General features: G+C 44.0%; 1 protein-coding gene and 1 long non-coding RNA gene across 5 annotated transcripts in view; one reads left to right on the forward strand and one right to left on the reverse strand.

Annotated features, from left to right (window-relative positions):
- The window catches only part of LOC144753615 (uncharacterized), a 64,617-nt gene extending 61,828 nt beyond the window's left edge, over window positions 1-2,789 (reverse strand). The window contains exons 1-2 of one of the 2 annotated variants that reach the window (XR_013594430.1): window positions 1,745-2,789; window positions 1,239-1,331 (exon numbers count right to left, since the gene is read on the reverse strand). This is a non-coding gene — a long non-coding RNA (uncharacterized LOC144753615). Of the gene's footprint in view, window positions 1-1,238 lie in introns of both variants that reach the window. The other variant, XR_013594429.1, reaches the window with a different exon arrangement.
- LOC144755389 (uncharacterized) overlaps window positions 1-15,904 on the forward strand; it is an 890,492-nt gene that overhangs the window by 728,166 nt on the left and 146,422 nt on the right. The window lies entirely within an intron of this gene.

The following is a 15,904-nucleotide window of genomic DNA, read 5'->3' on the forward strand; positions in this document are numbered from 1 at the left end:
AGGCCGGGGCTCCAAGGATTGCCCCAGCTAAATTACAGAAGGAGGTGTATGATGGAGGGCTGGCAGTTCCGGATGTTCAAAAGTATTACTGGGCATCACAGCTACTAATCATCAATGAGTGAGGTTTTGCGTACGAGCAGGACCCAGCGTACAGGGTGGATAGAATGAATGCAGGCCCGGAAGGATATGAATGTATGCTATATGCTAGGTGATGTGGGGGTACCCGACCACAACGGACGCAGGTGACCATAGATGTATGGCATGCAGCTACCCGGTTTCTTGGTTAGAGGAGGAGATTAACGGCTCGGACACCTCTGTGGTGTTGTGCGTCATTGACAGATGTGGGGGCGGCTATGAGGTTTCAAAGAATGGAGACTCCTTGGAATAGAGCACTTGGGGGATGTCTGGAGGATCTTAACAAAACAGGAGCCAAGAGGGAAAAAGGGACACAGGTTACCCTCCACTCACAATATTCTCATCAATAAAACCTGTCCCAACTGTCATAGGCTCTCACAGAAACATCACCTGCCTCCTAATTAATGAGGTGTTTCTAGTACGCTGCATGTTTGCGTTACTTACCAGAGTGTGCCTATATCATTACTAAAATCCTTTTTGTGTCTGTGTCTACAAATATTCCAGCCACCTTCTCAATTCTAAAGGTGTACTAAAAAAGTGTGTGCAAGGTGGGAAGGGACCTCACGTATGCAACCACCAAGGAACTGCTGACAGGTACTCATCAGTATGTTCCACTTATCATCATCGGCTCCTTCCCACCACAAAAGAAATTATTGTGAATAAACTTATAAGTGTAGTGTAAGAACTCAATTGTGAACCTAACTGCTCGTACCTACAGTTACCCGACCCCTTGGGTTAGAGCATCTCCATTCACTGTTCTAACTAGCTAAAACTGAGCTAGACACCACTAGCTACATGATCCACTTTATTCATTGCTGGGTATCTGCTCACATTAAAACCAACACGCTACAATTGAACTTCGTTTTAATACATATGAAACCAACATGTTTCGTTGCCTATCATTCTTGGTCGGCAGCTTCTTCAGGGCTAGGGGTCAGTGCCACACACTGCTGTTACTTTACAGCACTCAAACCTGTTTGGAACAAAGACACAGATACAACATGTAAAAACACACAGAATGACACTGACTAATGGATGCCCGTACACATTGTTATACAATTATCATATAATTGTTTAGTGGACACTCAATATTACCATATTACCTGGTGGTTGCCACTCGTTGGCATACCTGCAGCCACCAATGTAGCAGGCGTGTATATATCCACGTGTAGTGGTCCCAATCGCGTTCTGTCAACCTGAAACGGGATACACATACACACTACCAACATAAAGCCATAGGGTTCCTATTGGTTCCCCCTTTGCATATACTTTTCGCAGTATTGTCATTCACCCCGCAGGCACCCCAAACCTGGATGCTCACATCTCCTCCTGACACCTACTCATGGCAAATATACATTCTGCCCGTAGTGCCCGCTATCATGACATGTATGTCCCAGCGTTCAAACCCCACCTGCTTGTGACGCTAGCGCCTTCTGCTCTTAGTGTTTGCTGTCCCTGGAATTTGAGCCTCTAGTTCAAATGCTTAGATGTTAGGCCATTGTCCCCGCCAAAATTTCTTGGGTATGGCTGGCGCCTACTGCGTGTTACATGGGGCATCCACCGTGTCCCAGTCTCCTGGTCATCCCCATCTGTGCATATTCCCTCTTACCGGACCAATTCCTAGCGTGTTCCGTCTAGGTCTTCCGTTCCATTCTGCTTCTGACGCGTTTTTTTTTTTTTTAAATGAAAGGACGAACTCGCTGCCGGGCCTGTTGTGACGTCAGTGCGCAACGTACGAACGTCCATCACATGGTGCCCAGGCGTGGCAGCCATTTTGGAGTGGGAAACTACATGTATTCCTCTTGTGGTTGCTAAATGCAAATGTAAATTGTATAATTTTGGCTCACTCTTTAATACAGCTGACACTCGACTTTTTATTATGCTATTTGTAAACACAAGCACAGAAAGGTACATTTTGGTTCTCTACAAAAACCAAATTTAAAGTGAGGTATGTGTAAGAATGGACATCCCATTTGTAAATGAATGCCACCCATGTATTTATATTTCCCGGTAGCTAGAGCTGTTATTAATACCCCGGGAGTATTTGATGTACAAGGATCTTGCAGTTTATTTTCCGGGCGCCCAAACGGGCATCCTGCCCCCTGCCAATCGGAGAGCCCACTGTATCTTCCCTCGAAATCAAATGAATCTAGGGATATGTATGGACTAATACTGGTTTTCTTTGACCAAGTTGTTTTTATTCTTTCTTTAAGAGGGAGTCCATAAGGGTCGACACCATTCATGACTGAAGATCATGGGGATGCTGTACTGATTGTGATTATGTGCGTGTTATTACTTTATTCCACTCAATCACATCATTCAGTCCCGACCTGCCAGGCCTCTCCTGATATATCCAACGTGCCTCTTTGCAACTCAGTCTGTTCTCAATGCAGGATGGATCACCCCAGACCTTCTCAAGCACTACCCATCTGATGTCTCTAAAGTCATGATTTTGTTCACCGTAGTGCACTACTAGGCGAGTTGTCAATTTACTAGCTTTAATGGTGCTCAGGTGTTACTGTATGCAAATTTTAATCTTCCGTGTAGTTAGACCAATGTAGTAGAGCCCACAGGGGCAAGTCAGTCGGTAGATAACATTGGCCGTGTTACAATTGGTGAATTTAGTCAAATGCCATGTTTTTTCCGTCCACCAATTGTACACATTTCACTCGCTCAGTTAATTCACACTCTGAGCAACTACCACATGGATGGTGCCCTGCTGGACCAGACCAAACTGCCTAACCATGTCTTCCCTGGACCGGAATCAAGCATCCTAGGACCAGTTTCTGGCTATCAGCCGTCTTCAGCCAGGATAGCTTGACTCCAGTGGTGTAGTGAGCACGGGATCCTAGGATGCTTGATTACGGTCCAGGGAAGACATGTCTTGGCAGTTTGGGCTGGACTGTTCCCATGAGGCACAGGGTCAAGACTGATTTGCATATGGCCATGTCTGAACTGGGGTGGCTTGGTGAGCAAAATAACGGTGAATTAAACCCAGATCTGTGACTGGGGTTGAATGTTTTGCCATTGTGCAACATTCCGTCCATCATCTTGTGTGTTTTACTGTTCACCCTATGTGGGAAGGGTATGCCCAGACGTGGGTCCCGTGCTCAGTACGCCACTGGAGCCAAGCTATCCTGGCTGAAGACGGCTGATAGCCAGAAACCAGTCCTAGGATGCTTGATTCCGGTCCAGGGAAGACATGGTTTGGCAGTTCGGGCTGGACTGTTCCCATGAGGCACAGGGTCAAAACTGATTTGCATATAGCCATGTCTGAACTGGGGTGGCTTGGTGAGCAAAATAACGATGGATTAAACCCAGATCTGTGACTGGGGGTGAATGTTTTGCCATTATGCAATATTCCGTCCATCATCTTGTGTGTTTTGCTGTTCACCCTATGTGGGAAGAGTATACGCAGACGTGGGTCCCGTGCTAACTACGCCACTGGAGTCAAGCTATCCTGGCTGAAGACGGCTGATAGCCAGAAACCGGTCCTAGGATGCTTGATTCCGGTCCAGGGAAGACATGGCTTGGCAGTTCGGGCTGGACTGTTCCCACGAGGCACAGGGTCAAGACTGATTTGCATAGGCCATGTCTGAACTGGGGTGGCTTGGTGAGCTAAATAACGATGGATTAAACCCAGATCTGTGACTGGGGTTGAATGTTTTGCCATTTTACAACTTTCCGTCCATCATCTTGTGTGTTTTGTCATTCTTAACCCCTTCCATGCGGGGCTAATTCCCCCGCAGTGCGGGCGGAGGGGCCCCGCGCAGCCCCGCGGAGCTCGTGACGAGCCCAGCTCGTCATGCTGCACAGTGGATCTGTGCTCATGACGAGTTGGGATCGTTACAACTCCACCCACTCCAATAGAGCCCCCACACAGGTGTGAAATTAGCCGCGCGTGGGAGTGCCACGGCCGTTATGAAGAGCTCAACTCGTCATGAGCACAGCTCCACTGTGCCTCATGACGAGCTGAGCTCTTCATAAGCATAGAAGGGGTTAAGGAAGTTAAGCTGCCATCCACACATTCCGCTTATGCTCACAAATGGAAGAGATTATGTATTTGGTGCTCATTGAGGAACGAAGACCCTACCTCTTGCCAGGAAGCTGTCATACTTGCTTCATCTAGCGCAATCTGGACTCCAATTTTCCTCCATTAAGGTTCACTTGGCAGCCTTGACTGCTTACAGGAAATACCCTTCACAATCTTTCTTTTCAGGATTCCGGTCATTAAAGATTTCTTAGAGGGTTTGAAGAAAGTTTTTCCTCCTATTAGAAGTTTTTCTCCTCCTTGGGATCTTAATGTGGTGCTTTCTCATTTAATGCAAGAGCCCTTTGAACCCTTTCATAAGGCTACTCTTCAGCATCTGTCCTGGAAGACAGCTTTCCTTGTGGCTATCATCTCTGCCCGCAGGGTTAGTGAAATTCCGGCACTTTGCTGTCAAGAACAGTACACAGTTTTTCATGCATCTAAAGTGGTTATGAAGACTCATCCGAAATTCCTCCCTAAGGAAATTTGGGATTTTCATGTAAATCAAACTATTTTCTTGCCTACTTTCTTCCAGCATGCATCTTCTCCAGCGGAGAGATCGCTTCATCCCTGTATGTAAGAAGGGTTTTTGAAAATGTATCTGAACAAAACTAACAATATAAGTAGAGCGGATCAGTTATATGTAAACTATGGATCTCTACGTACAGGTCTAGCCACTTCTAAACAATCCATCTCCAGGTGGATTGTTTCTTGTATTCTGCTCTGTTATCAGAAAGCTAACAAACCCCTTGATGGTAAGCCTAGGGCTCATTCTACCAGAGGGAAGGTAGCTACTGCTGCTTTGCTTCGTAATGTACCCATTTCAGAGATTTAGAAGGCTACTACCTGGAGGTCAGTCCATACATTCACAAAACACTACTGGCTAGATTCTGGTGCCAAGGCAGATGCTCAAGTAGAACAGGCTTCCCTTCTGAACCTCTTTGCTTAAATCTGCAATTTGACTCATTCATTTCATGAAGCTTTATTCGGTACATAAAACAATGACCATAAAAGCAGAAGCAATACAATACAAAGCAGCAAATACAGGTTAAAAGTACAGGTTAAAACAAAAGTTAAAATAGACAATTAAAAAAAAAAAATATCATACTTTTCCTGGATTCGATTGATTTATATATAAAAGTGGCAATATAAAAACATTTGTCTGGAGAGTTCATATTATAGATCAACTTCATAGCGTCATCCACATTGTAGATACCATACTTTACAAACAGTGGTTTCAAGTAAGTAACCCTGATATTCAAGAAAAGGGTGCAAATTAGCATAAAGTGCAGGGTGCTTTGTTTCGATTGCCCATCACAAGGGCAGGGGCCAGCAGGGTACTTTTTTGGTTGAGGGAAGGCCACCAGAACATGGGCCATTCCAAATCTGAGTCTTGTTAAGACAAATCTATGGCTTGGTCTAGTTACCATAGTCAGGTACGGCTGGTAGCCTTCGCTTTCAATGTATTTATTGTAAAGCTGAACTGTTGTAAGACAACCATTCGCTGCTAAACGTTTTTGGGTTCTATGTAACATAAAAGTATCTTTCATTTCTTGTTTTGAAATAATTCCGACGGAACATGAATCTAACAATATGTTGATCCCATAGATAGTTTGAAAACTGTCCACTACATATTTAAGCCAGGGTATCTTAGTACAATTTTCCAGGTTGAGACAATCCCTGATAACAAGTTGATTAAACACTGTCTCTTCCTTGCGCCAAATCGATTGGAAAAGCATCAAAGGCCTTAGCGGGATGAGGTCCCCTAAATAGGCTGCCCCTACCTCCCTATGGATTAAATCAGTTGCAGCTGAGGTAGGTAGGCACAAAAGTTTTTTGAGGAAGATATTTTCTTCCCTTTGCAACAAACCTATATTAGTGTAACCCCACAACCCTGCCCCATATAATGCAATAGAGACACTCCTTGCCTTGTAGATCTGCATCATATCTCTAACTCGCCTGTCCCCTAGCTTAGAAGCGAATTTAAAAATGCCATAGGAGCTTTTTACCATCTTTGATCTAACGTTTAATAAGTCCTGGGACCAACTTCCGTCGCAAGAAAAAGTAACACCCAAATAACAACATTTTTCCACCTGCTGTACTTTCACCCCTTCAATAAAAAAGGCCTGGTTTTTATTAGTTCTGGCCCCACAGATCATGGTATGGGTTTTACTCTTGTTGATCAACAGCTTCCTCTCCCCAATAAAATCAGAAAACCGATCCATCAGGCGCTGTAGGCCAATTGGAGTCCGTGATAGCAGTATGGCATCGTCTGCATAAAGCAGAACTGGCACGCTGGACCCAGCTACCTGAGTGGCGTCGGCCTTAACTGTTTTCAAGACGGAGTCTACGCCGTTAATAAATAGAGTAAAAAACAGGGGGGCAAGGACACCACCCTGTCTTATCCCTCGCTTTACACTAAAGTTTGGCGTGCACTCCCCACTAGCCCCATACCGCACACAGGCTTGCATCTTATTATATAGTCTAGCTAAAAAATAGATGATTTCCTCTGGTGCGCCAAGTTCTAGCAGAACTTGCCACAGTAGCGAGTGGTTAACCAGATCAAATGCTCTGCTTAAATCGGCAAAGCAGAGATATAAATTACCTGGCTTAGCCTTGGTGTACTTGCCGATTAATAGATCTAAATTCAGGCATTGATCTAGGGTCCCATGGCCCTTTCTAAAGCTGTATTGGGAGGTAGCAAGAATCCCCTTCTCCTCTGCCCAATTTTCCAGCCTAAACAGCAGCACCCGAATCATGATTTTCACCGATGAGTCAAGTAGACTAATAGGTCGGTAGTTACATGCTGCTGTCTTGACCCCCTTCTTATTAATAGGGACAATAATCGAGTCTCCCCAAGTGGATGGGATCAAGGCTGTAACTGCTGCATTGAGAACCAAAGTAAGTATCGGTCCCCTCAATAAAGGAAGAGCCCTGTAAACATCAATTGGGACTCCATTACAGCCCTGTGCTTTTACCCCCTTACTAGCTTTAATGCTGCATTCGACCTCTCCCAGGGTTACGTCCAAAGGGGCTATAGGCCAATGCCTTTGCACTGCTTCATTTGTACCATTAGATTGAAATATGGCTGAAAATTCGGAGACCCATGCCTCACTACTGACATTGGAAGAAAGTTGGGGAGTTGTATCACCTTTAAGGAAGGGGGAATTAACTGTGGACCAAAACAGGCAGTTGTCAGAAGTTTCTGACGCCTGCGTTAAACTATCCCAAGCTTCTTGTTGTAATTCCCTCTTCCTTTTAGTGAGTGCCATTTTATAATCATGTCTCAAAAGTAAGACTTGATTCCTATCCCTTGGTCTAACTGCTAGAGTGGGCTTCAATTGGGAGAGAAGCACTGTGCATGCATGGTCGAACCAACCCTTACCATGGCCGGTCGAACCTGGCCTCTTTCCTGTGAATATACTCTCAATAATTCTGTTAATATTAACAAAATTATTTAGAATTGAAACAGACCCACTTCCTACTGTCAAAATGACATTGATATCTGCCAATGTTCTGGATATAATTATAGGCACAACTATTGCGTTTTTTTCCCCTTTCCTCCTTATCCTAGTCCCATTTGACCTATGGGGCTCGATATTATCTAGGGTTCTCAATGCCCGCTGATTCCTACAGTTCCAATTTTCTATTTTCATAACTAAGCAGTTATGATCACTTAGGTTAGGTACCTCGATAACCGCTGTCAAACAGTAAGGTGCTATGCTAGCTGAGACCACAATATGATCAATGTGGGAGTTAGTGTTTCTCCCAATGTAGGTGGGTTTAGTTTGGCCACTAGCATCTTTATCAGGCTGTACTAACTCTAAATCATACGCTGACATAATACCGTTAATTGCCTCCCCATAGACATGATGTGGGAAGTGGGGTGTATTTTCGCCACTATTGTTTTGCACCCCACAAGCCCCAGAAAGTGATAGGGGGCAAATTGAAGAATTAAAATCGTCTAACCAGATATAGGTAAAAATACATTTAGCTTCTGCTACAAGCTTCATGAGGGCACTTTCCAATTCTTCTATAACATTGTGCCGTGAATTATTAAAAATATTGTTATAGAAGTTAATTAAGAGCACCTCTGGACCACCCTTCAATTGTATCCATAGAATTTGGGAATGAGTTCCAACTGTTACATGTTTTACTACTGTCAACGTCAGGTCCACAGATAGGAGGAAAATTAAACCTCCCTTGGCTCTCCCATGTCTTGACTCTACAGCTTCTAGACTGTAACATGCATACCCTTCAAAACTGGGTTTTGTGACGCACCACGTTTCTTGGAGACATAAAATGTCGTAGGACCTGATCATGTCCTCCTGTCCCCATTCTTTTTGAGGCCCAACCAGCTATGTTCCAGCTCACAATAGAGGTTCACCCTATGGTACAGTTATTGGGTTCATCTTGATTAACAATGAGGTTAACATCATCCTCAATTGAACAAACATTAGAAACCTCAGCATATACTGTTTGTTGATTAATCGTTCTCCTCTCTATAGCCGGGTCAGATACCGGACCACCGTCAGACACTGTAAAAGTAGAATCCTTAGTTTTCCCCAGATCTATACCAAGCCCACCTGAGTGTATTCTTTGGACGTTATAGGGTAAACTAAGCTGAGGTGTAATGACCTTTGGATGTGAATCATTCTGGTCCAGAGAGCTCAAAGCTTGGTATCTATTCTGTAATGGTACCTCAAAAGTTGGACCTTGATTGAGGGTAAAGGGTGTAACTCTATTACTAAAATGGGACATCTTACTAAGATGATTATAAAAGTATCCCAAAGGGCGTACAAGTACATCATTCTCATTCGGGGTTAGAGAGGATGCTCTGAGCAAGACAGTTGCGGCATGCTGAGGGTATTTAAAATTAACAATGACGCATTCCCCCCTGCAGGACTTTCTTGAGTTCCCAATCCAATTAACTCTTCTTGTTGTTAATATTTGATCCAAGTAATTGGTTGGGAACCCACATTGCCTGTGCAGCCATGAAACCGTTTTGTTTTTAAGCGAATCATGTGACTCCTGGGGGGTTTGTGCAGTGTGGGACTGACTGATATCAAGAGGCGGGACATTGGTTAGGACAACTACATAAGGAGCACAGTCTGGTGGAAGATTGATAAAACTACTTTTCTTAGGCGCAGATCCTCCAAACGTATTTACTGGTGCTGTTGTTACCTGTGCAGTCCTACTGCCCCAGCTGGCAGACCAGCTGTAACTACTTTATTTAAGCTCGGCCTCGCATCAAGTGGCTTTGGGGCATTGTCGTTGGATATTACCCCCTTCTCTTTGGGCCTAGAGCTGTCATTCATGCCAATGTGCGCATCTGGTAGTCTGCCCAATCTACAAACCTCAACTGTCAGAAGGTCTAGTTTGTCCACGAGTGGTTTAACAATTGTTTCAAACTTCCCCTCTATAATGCTAACCAACATATCAAATTGCTCAGAATTGGGATTAGCCATGCAGTTCTTAATCATAGTCTCTTTGTCACTGGCATTACTAATCGGTGTCGATTCAGCTTTCCTCTTGTTATAGATTCCCCCGCGCTTGGTTTGTACTTTTCTACAGGCCCTCACTGTTCGCAAGGCCGGGGAACGCCGTGGCATAATGGCGTCAGGTGTTTCAGATGATTCGGGGGGATCCTGGATTGGAACTGGATCAGCTGGTATTTCTATTGGAATAACATCAGGATCACCATTTACGACCACAAGCAGATCATTACTAACTACAGGTAATGCAGGAGGTAAGTCTAAAGGGTTCTCCCGGCCAAACGATTTCCGTCATTGTTAATTCTGTTCACCACTTTTACTAGATAATTGTCAATAGTTGATTTATGTTTGGACATTTTAGAAAAACTAGTAATAGTATCAGCGGGAGACAGACAGTTGGACTCAAGAAACAGAAGATATATTGAAGTACTGGGTGGTACCAGAGGCAAATGGACACTATATTTAAAATAAGTAAAAGTCAGGTATTAAAATCCTTTTTGACTTACTAAGTTTATCTTTGTCCCAGCAGCCAAGGGGGGTTGCCCAGCCCTGCCTCGTTCTGCCCCGGACTGCCACAGACTGTCCCGCCCTTGTCCAGGGCTTCTCCCGCCCATGACTCGCGGTGCGAGAGGCGCTCCGTCTACTTAAGCGCCTCCGGGCGCGCTGGTGGCGTGAGTGCTGACTGCTTCCCCGGGGCAGCTGGGAGAGGTAGTTTGTGGTAGCGGTAAAGCCGTTCCCCTCACAGCGTGGCAGGTAGCGGTAAAGCTGTTTCCCTCGCGGCTGCCGGTCCGCTGAAAGCTTTTGCCCCCCGGAGCTCAGGGTGCTCCATCTACTTAAGTGCCTCCGGGCACGCTGGTGGCGTGAGTGCTGACTGCCTCCCCGGGGCAGCTGGGAGAGGTAGTTTGCAGTAGCGGTAAAGCCTTTCCCCTCACGGCGTGGCAGGTAGCGGTAAAACCGTTTCCCTCACGGCTGCCGGTCCGCGCAAAGCTTTTGCAATTTGACTCTGCCTCTTCCACCGTGTCTGCGTGTGGAGTGGGCTTGCTAGTCTATTCAAGTACTTATGACTATGCATGGAAATCCCCAGCAAGAGAAGAAGTTTCTTACATGTAACTTGAGTTACAGGTAAGAAACTATTCCATCCTCAGTACTTCTGTAATCATTTCCAGATGAACACCCAAATTGTTTCTGACGATCAAGGCATCGTCTGAAAAGAATTTTACTCATGAAACCTTCCCCAAAGTATCATTCATCAGTGTTTGGAAAACAGACACTGGTAAGCAAAAACAAAAAAGCATCCTGTTGAAGCACAATATCCCAAAAGGTGATATGAGCGCAATGAGGTCCTTTAAGTCATCAGTCAGGTGAACCTGATGAATGGCCGAGGTGAGATCCAGCGTGGAGCAAAACCTAACACACTCTAGCACCCCTACCATCTCCATTATATTGGAAAGGAGAAACTTATCATCCACTATCTCTTTGTTGAGCTGCCTGAGATCCACACACAATCTAACCTGACCAGAGCTTTTAGTTGCCAGCACAACATGTGAGTGGTTGAAAAGTTTGAGCACTCCGTCCATCATCTTGTTTTGTTTACCACAACAGGAGTTACCCGTTCAGAAGATTCTACAGCTTCAATTATCTTCCTCAGGCACATGTTTCAACTCCATATTCTCTGAGCTTTGCAAGTTAATGGAAATATTCCTAAAGTTACATACTACAGGTATGGCACCATATTTCAAAGGAATCCATTGTACGTAACCCCTGACATTGTCCAACCTATTAGAAAAAACATCAGGGAATTCTTGAAGAAAATCGTAAGCATATTTGCCAGAAGGTAATTCAACAGATTCAATCTTTCTGACCTGAAATTTGGGCTCTAAATTAGGGTCAAGGTAAATCCCAAGAATGTTCTGATGTGGCTAGCTTAATACAGTATTCCCCTTATCTGGTACATCAATCTTACAATGTTAAGATGTATGTACCAGATAAGGTACATTACCTTTGTCCCTCAAAATAGCCTGTGATGTCAGGATTCTTCAGCTCGACCTTCCTGTGAAAACACTTGGCAAAATCTCTATCAGAAACTAAGGAAAGTATTGCTCCAGAATCCATCATCATCATCGTGACTACAATACCATTAAGAGATACTTGGTAAGATGAATACTCGCAAAGAATGCTGGACGCATAATTGATATCATTAACAATTTGCAAGACCTCCTCAGGAACATCTGTACCTATTTAAAAAAAATCTCCTTGGAATCATTAGATTTACAACATTTCCTGAACTGCTCCTTCTTGCAACATTGCTTATAAATGACATGTATGCCTGGACACTTTAAAATTAGCAAAGTGATTAGGGCTCCCACACCTGCAGCAAACATTTTTAACTTTTACAACAGTGGGAGATGGTGGCTTCCGTATGGGTGAGACAGTACACACAGTAGAAGCAGCATCCTTGTATTTCTGTAGTTCCTGAATCCACAACAAGGAATGTTCACCACTTTTGGCAACAATTAGCACCTGATTACCTGATCAGGATCATTTTTGGACCTTAGTTCCTCATAAATTGTGGCCAGTTTGCATTCTAACATGGATCGGTCTCTTATCCTTTCATCAGTTCTTTCCCCCAAAATTACAAGGGATAGGCCAGTTTTCGTAGAGCAGTGACAAAATCCTTAACTGATTCTCCACAACCCAGCATTCTCTTCTCAAAATAGTATTGCTGCAAAATTATAGAACTTTGGGAAGAAAATGGTTATCTAAAGGTTTGATTGATTTTTCAAACTCATTGAGAAATAGAAATTATGAAGCATCCTCACCACCTTCAGTTTCTATATCTGGCAAATTTTCAAATATCTCTTGATCATCAGCCCCTAAGCAGTGTCGTAACATGGATACTTTTTTGCCCAGAGACAAATTTGGGCCACAAACTCTCAAATATTTTATGAATACTTTTTTTTCCATTTGGCTGCAGGAAAGGGGGGGTTCTCAAGGGGATGTTAAATGATGTTTGCATTACAGAAAATAGGGATAAGAGGGAAAGCTAGAAGAAAGGGAAGAAAAAAAAGACAAGAGACCAAGAAAAGAAAAAAGGCAGAGTATTGGAACCACCAACACACGAAAATGTGCCTGAAATCTTCCTGAAAGTCAAAGGTTGATGTTTTTATGTTTTATATGCTTGTATAGCGCTCGTTTGCCGTGGCGTCTTGGCACTGAGGTGTGTGAGCTAGAACAGTACACTATGTAAACAGGAACCTATGCGGAGGTAAACAGCCATGTTTTTAGGCTCTTCCTGAAGATCTGCAAGTTGGATTGGAGCTTCATGGACAATGGCATTTTGTTCCAGAGCTTTGCCGCTCATTGTGAGATCGCCTTGCCACCCCATCTTGTCCGGCTAATTTTTGCGGTCTTAATGAGGCCCAAACTGTCCGATCTGAGAGCACCTGAAGGAGTGTATAGTGGAAACAGTTTTTGAATATCCTTGGAACCACCACCATAAATTGCCTTGTGCATCATAGCATAAAATGGAGTCTTTCTACAAGTGCTGGATACAGAATTCTGTAGTCAGTTTCACTGGAGGAAGTGGGGGTGGCAGTCTGATCAAAGCGTCAGTGGAGCCAGAACAATCCTGAAGGAAGAACACTTGCATACCGCCACCATAAATTGCCTTGTGCATCATAGCATAAAATGGAGTCTTTCTACAAGTGCTGGATACAGAAGTCTGTAGTCAGTTTCACTAGAAGAAGTGGGGGTGGCAGTCTGATCAAAGCGTCAGTGGAGCCAGAACAATCCTGAAGGAAGAACACTTGCTAGCACTTGGACGCCCCCGGGCAGCAATCGCGCTCTTATAAATTTACTTTTCATTTAATTTCATTTCATTTCATTTCATAGCTCTGTAACATGAACATGATATCCTGAAGATAAATGAATGAAAACTGGCGGAGAGTGGGCAAAGTCTAATGTCGAGGGAGCGCAAGAGAATTCCAATGTGCACTGTGAATTCAACTTAGTGATGACACGAGAAGTAGACCTCACAAATAAAAGATTACCTGCAAGCTACAGTGAGAGGTATTCCAGTGGACTCCAAGAATTCCAGAACAAGACAAGGCAGAGCTGAGTACAAGAAACACATGATGGACACATGCTGTGTAGATCCACACATGCTCAAACAGGAGAGCTAAGCCAGTTGCATGGGAACGCTGCGGGCATGTGAGTACAGCATTATCAGATTAGTCTCGCTGATGACATGTAGTTCTCATAAATTATGAAAAGAAAATCTGAAGAAAAAAAATTGAACAATCTCGGCATCCATGACCTCCTTTCCTAGTGGGGAGGACTTCTCGGCACACTTCTCCGAAAAGGCACGAAAAACTGAACTGGAGCTGCAATCTGACACTCCAAATTTGCAGCCTCTGAACACCCTCGCATCATCAGAGGAATTTATGGAACCTTCTGTAGTGAGCATACCTTCCTACCACATAATATATGCTCCCAAAAACAACGCATCTTGGAATGCTTTTCTTCTTCCAGTTGACACAGATTGGAGCACCAATCTGTGGCATCCCTAAAAACTTCCAATCACTTCAGTGATCCTCTACCAGCCAAGTTTTTCAAAGATCTCAATTCAGCCATTCTCCCTCTGTGGTCCCAGATTATTCAAGAATCTCTCTTACGAGGGAGGATCCCTGATTGCCTCAAGATAGAAGATAGGTTTAGTCACTCCCATCCCTAAGAAGCCTAATACCGACTTAGCTGATCCTAACGACTTCCGTCTGATCACCAACATCATGACTCTAGCTAAATCGCTAGAGAAATGCATCCACACTCAACTCTGCTCCCACATAAAGAACTTTCAGCTCCTTGACCTCTACCAGTCGGGTTTGAGAGCAGGGCACAGTACTGAATCAGCACTAACTCACATTGTTGATGATGCCTTGAGATTCCTTGATCAAAATGTCCCTTGTCTTCGGATCCTTCTTGACATGTCCTGACTTGACACCATCAAACATTAAAACCTGACTGCTCTTTGTCAACATAGGATAGGTTTTTCGGGCCCTGTCTTAACCTGGGTTGCCTCTTTCTTACAGAACCGCACACATAGAATCAAAGTTAACCAATCCCTGGCAACCAGTACCCCGGTCACTTTTGGAGTACCGTAAAGGTTCTCTCGCCCACACCTTTTCACCTTTTTATGGAACCACTTTCCGATATTCTAAACCGTACTAACATTCATTACCATATGTCGCTGTAAAAAATTAGAGTGTAAATGGCGGCAAACTTATGATTCAGAGTCTAAAATTATTTACAAGACTGCCCTAAAACACTTCCTAAAACTAAAACGGTCTACGATGAGAGACTTTTTTTCCTTACAAATCAAGAACGCAGATAATTCTTCAAAAATTCTTTTTAAAATTGTAAAGGATTTTGTTAATCCCCCTGCCGTGGTGCCTCAGAATTCCTCTACCCAAGACTTATGTAATGGTCTCTCGGACTATTTTTATGATAAAGTTAACAACATAACATCTTCCTTCTCTGCTGTCTTGGCTCTCCCTATTCCCAGTGACAAGGACCCTGAGAAAGTGTCACTGGTGTCCTTCAATGAGTTAACTAGTGAGTCCGCACTGAATTTGTTTGCTCAGTGCAAATCTGGCTCCCCTTTAGACCTGGTCCCTGCTAAGGTTATGGGTAACCTGGCTCCCTTACTGGTCAGGCCACTCCTTTCCATTTGGAACACATAATAATAATAATAATAAAACATTTTTAAAGCGCCTGGCTGCACAAAACTGTGTGTCCCCGCGCTGACTGCTAATACAATACAGAAATCCAAAGGAGTAGTGGAAATGGAGCTCAGAGAGAGATTACATGTTAGGGAACAGATACATTTTTAATTTTGTCCTAAATCTCAGTTCGAATGGCTCCATCCGCAGGTGGAGCGGGAGTGCATTCCAATATTTGGAGGCCAGGTATCGAAAAGATTTTCCTCCCATTTTAGCTCTTGTAATTCGGGGAAGTTTAAATAACATCATGCCCGAAGATCTTAGATTTCGGGTAGGGCGATGTATAGTAAGGAGATTTTTTAAGTATTCAGGGCCTTTGTCCTGAGCAATGCGGTGGGCATAGCAAAGGGTCTTAAACTTAATCCTCTCCCTAACAGGGAGCCAATGGAGTTTAAATAAGGCAGCTTTAGCAGATGTTCTTCTTGGGAGTCCGAGCACCAGTCGTGCGGCTGTATTCTGCACGCATT

This window comes from Lissotriton helveticus, chromosome 5_1 (assembly GCF_964261635.1).
Source record: "Lissotriton helveticus chromosome 5_1, aLisHel1.1, whole genome shotgun sequence".
NCBI lineage: Eukaryota > Metazoa > Chordata > Amphibia > Caudata > Salamandridae > Lissotriton > Lissotriton helveticus.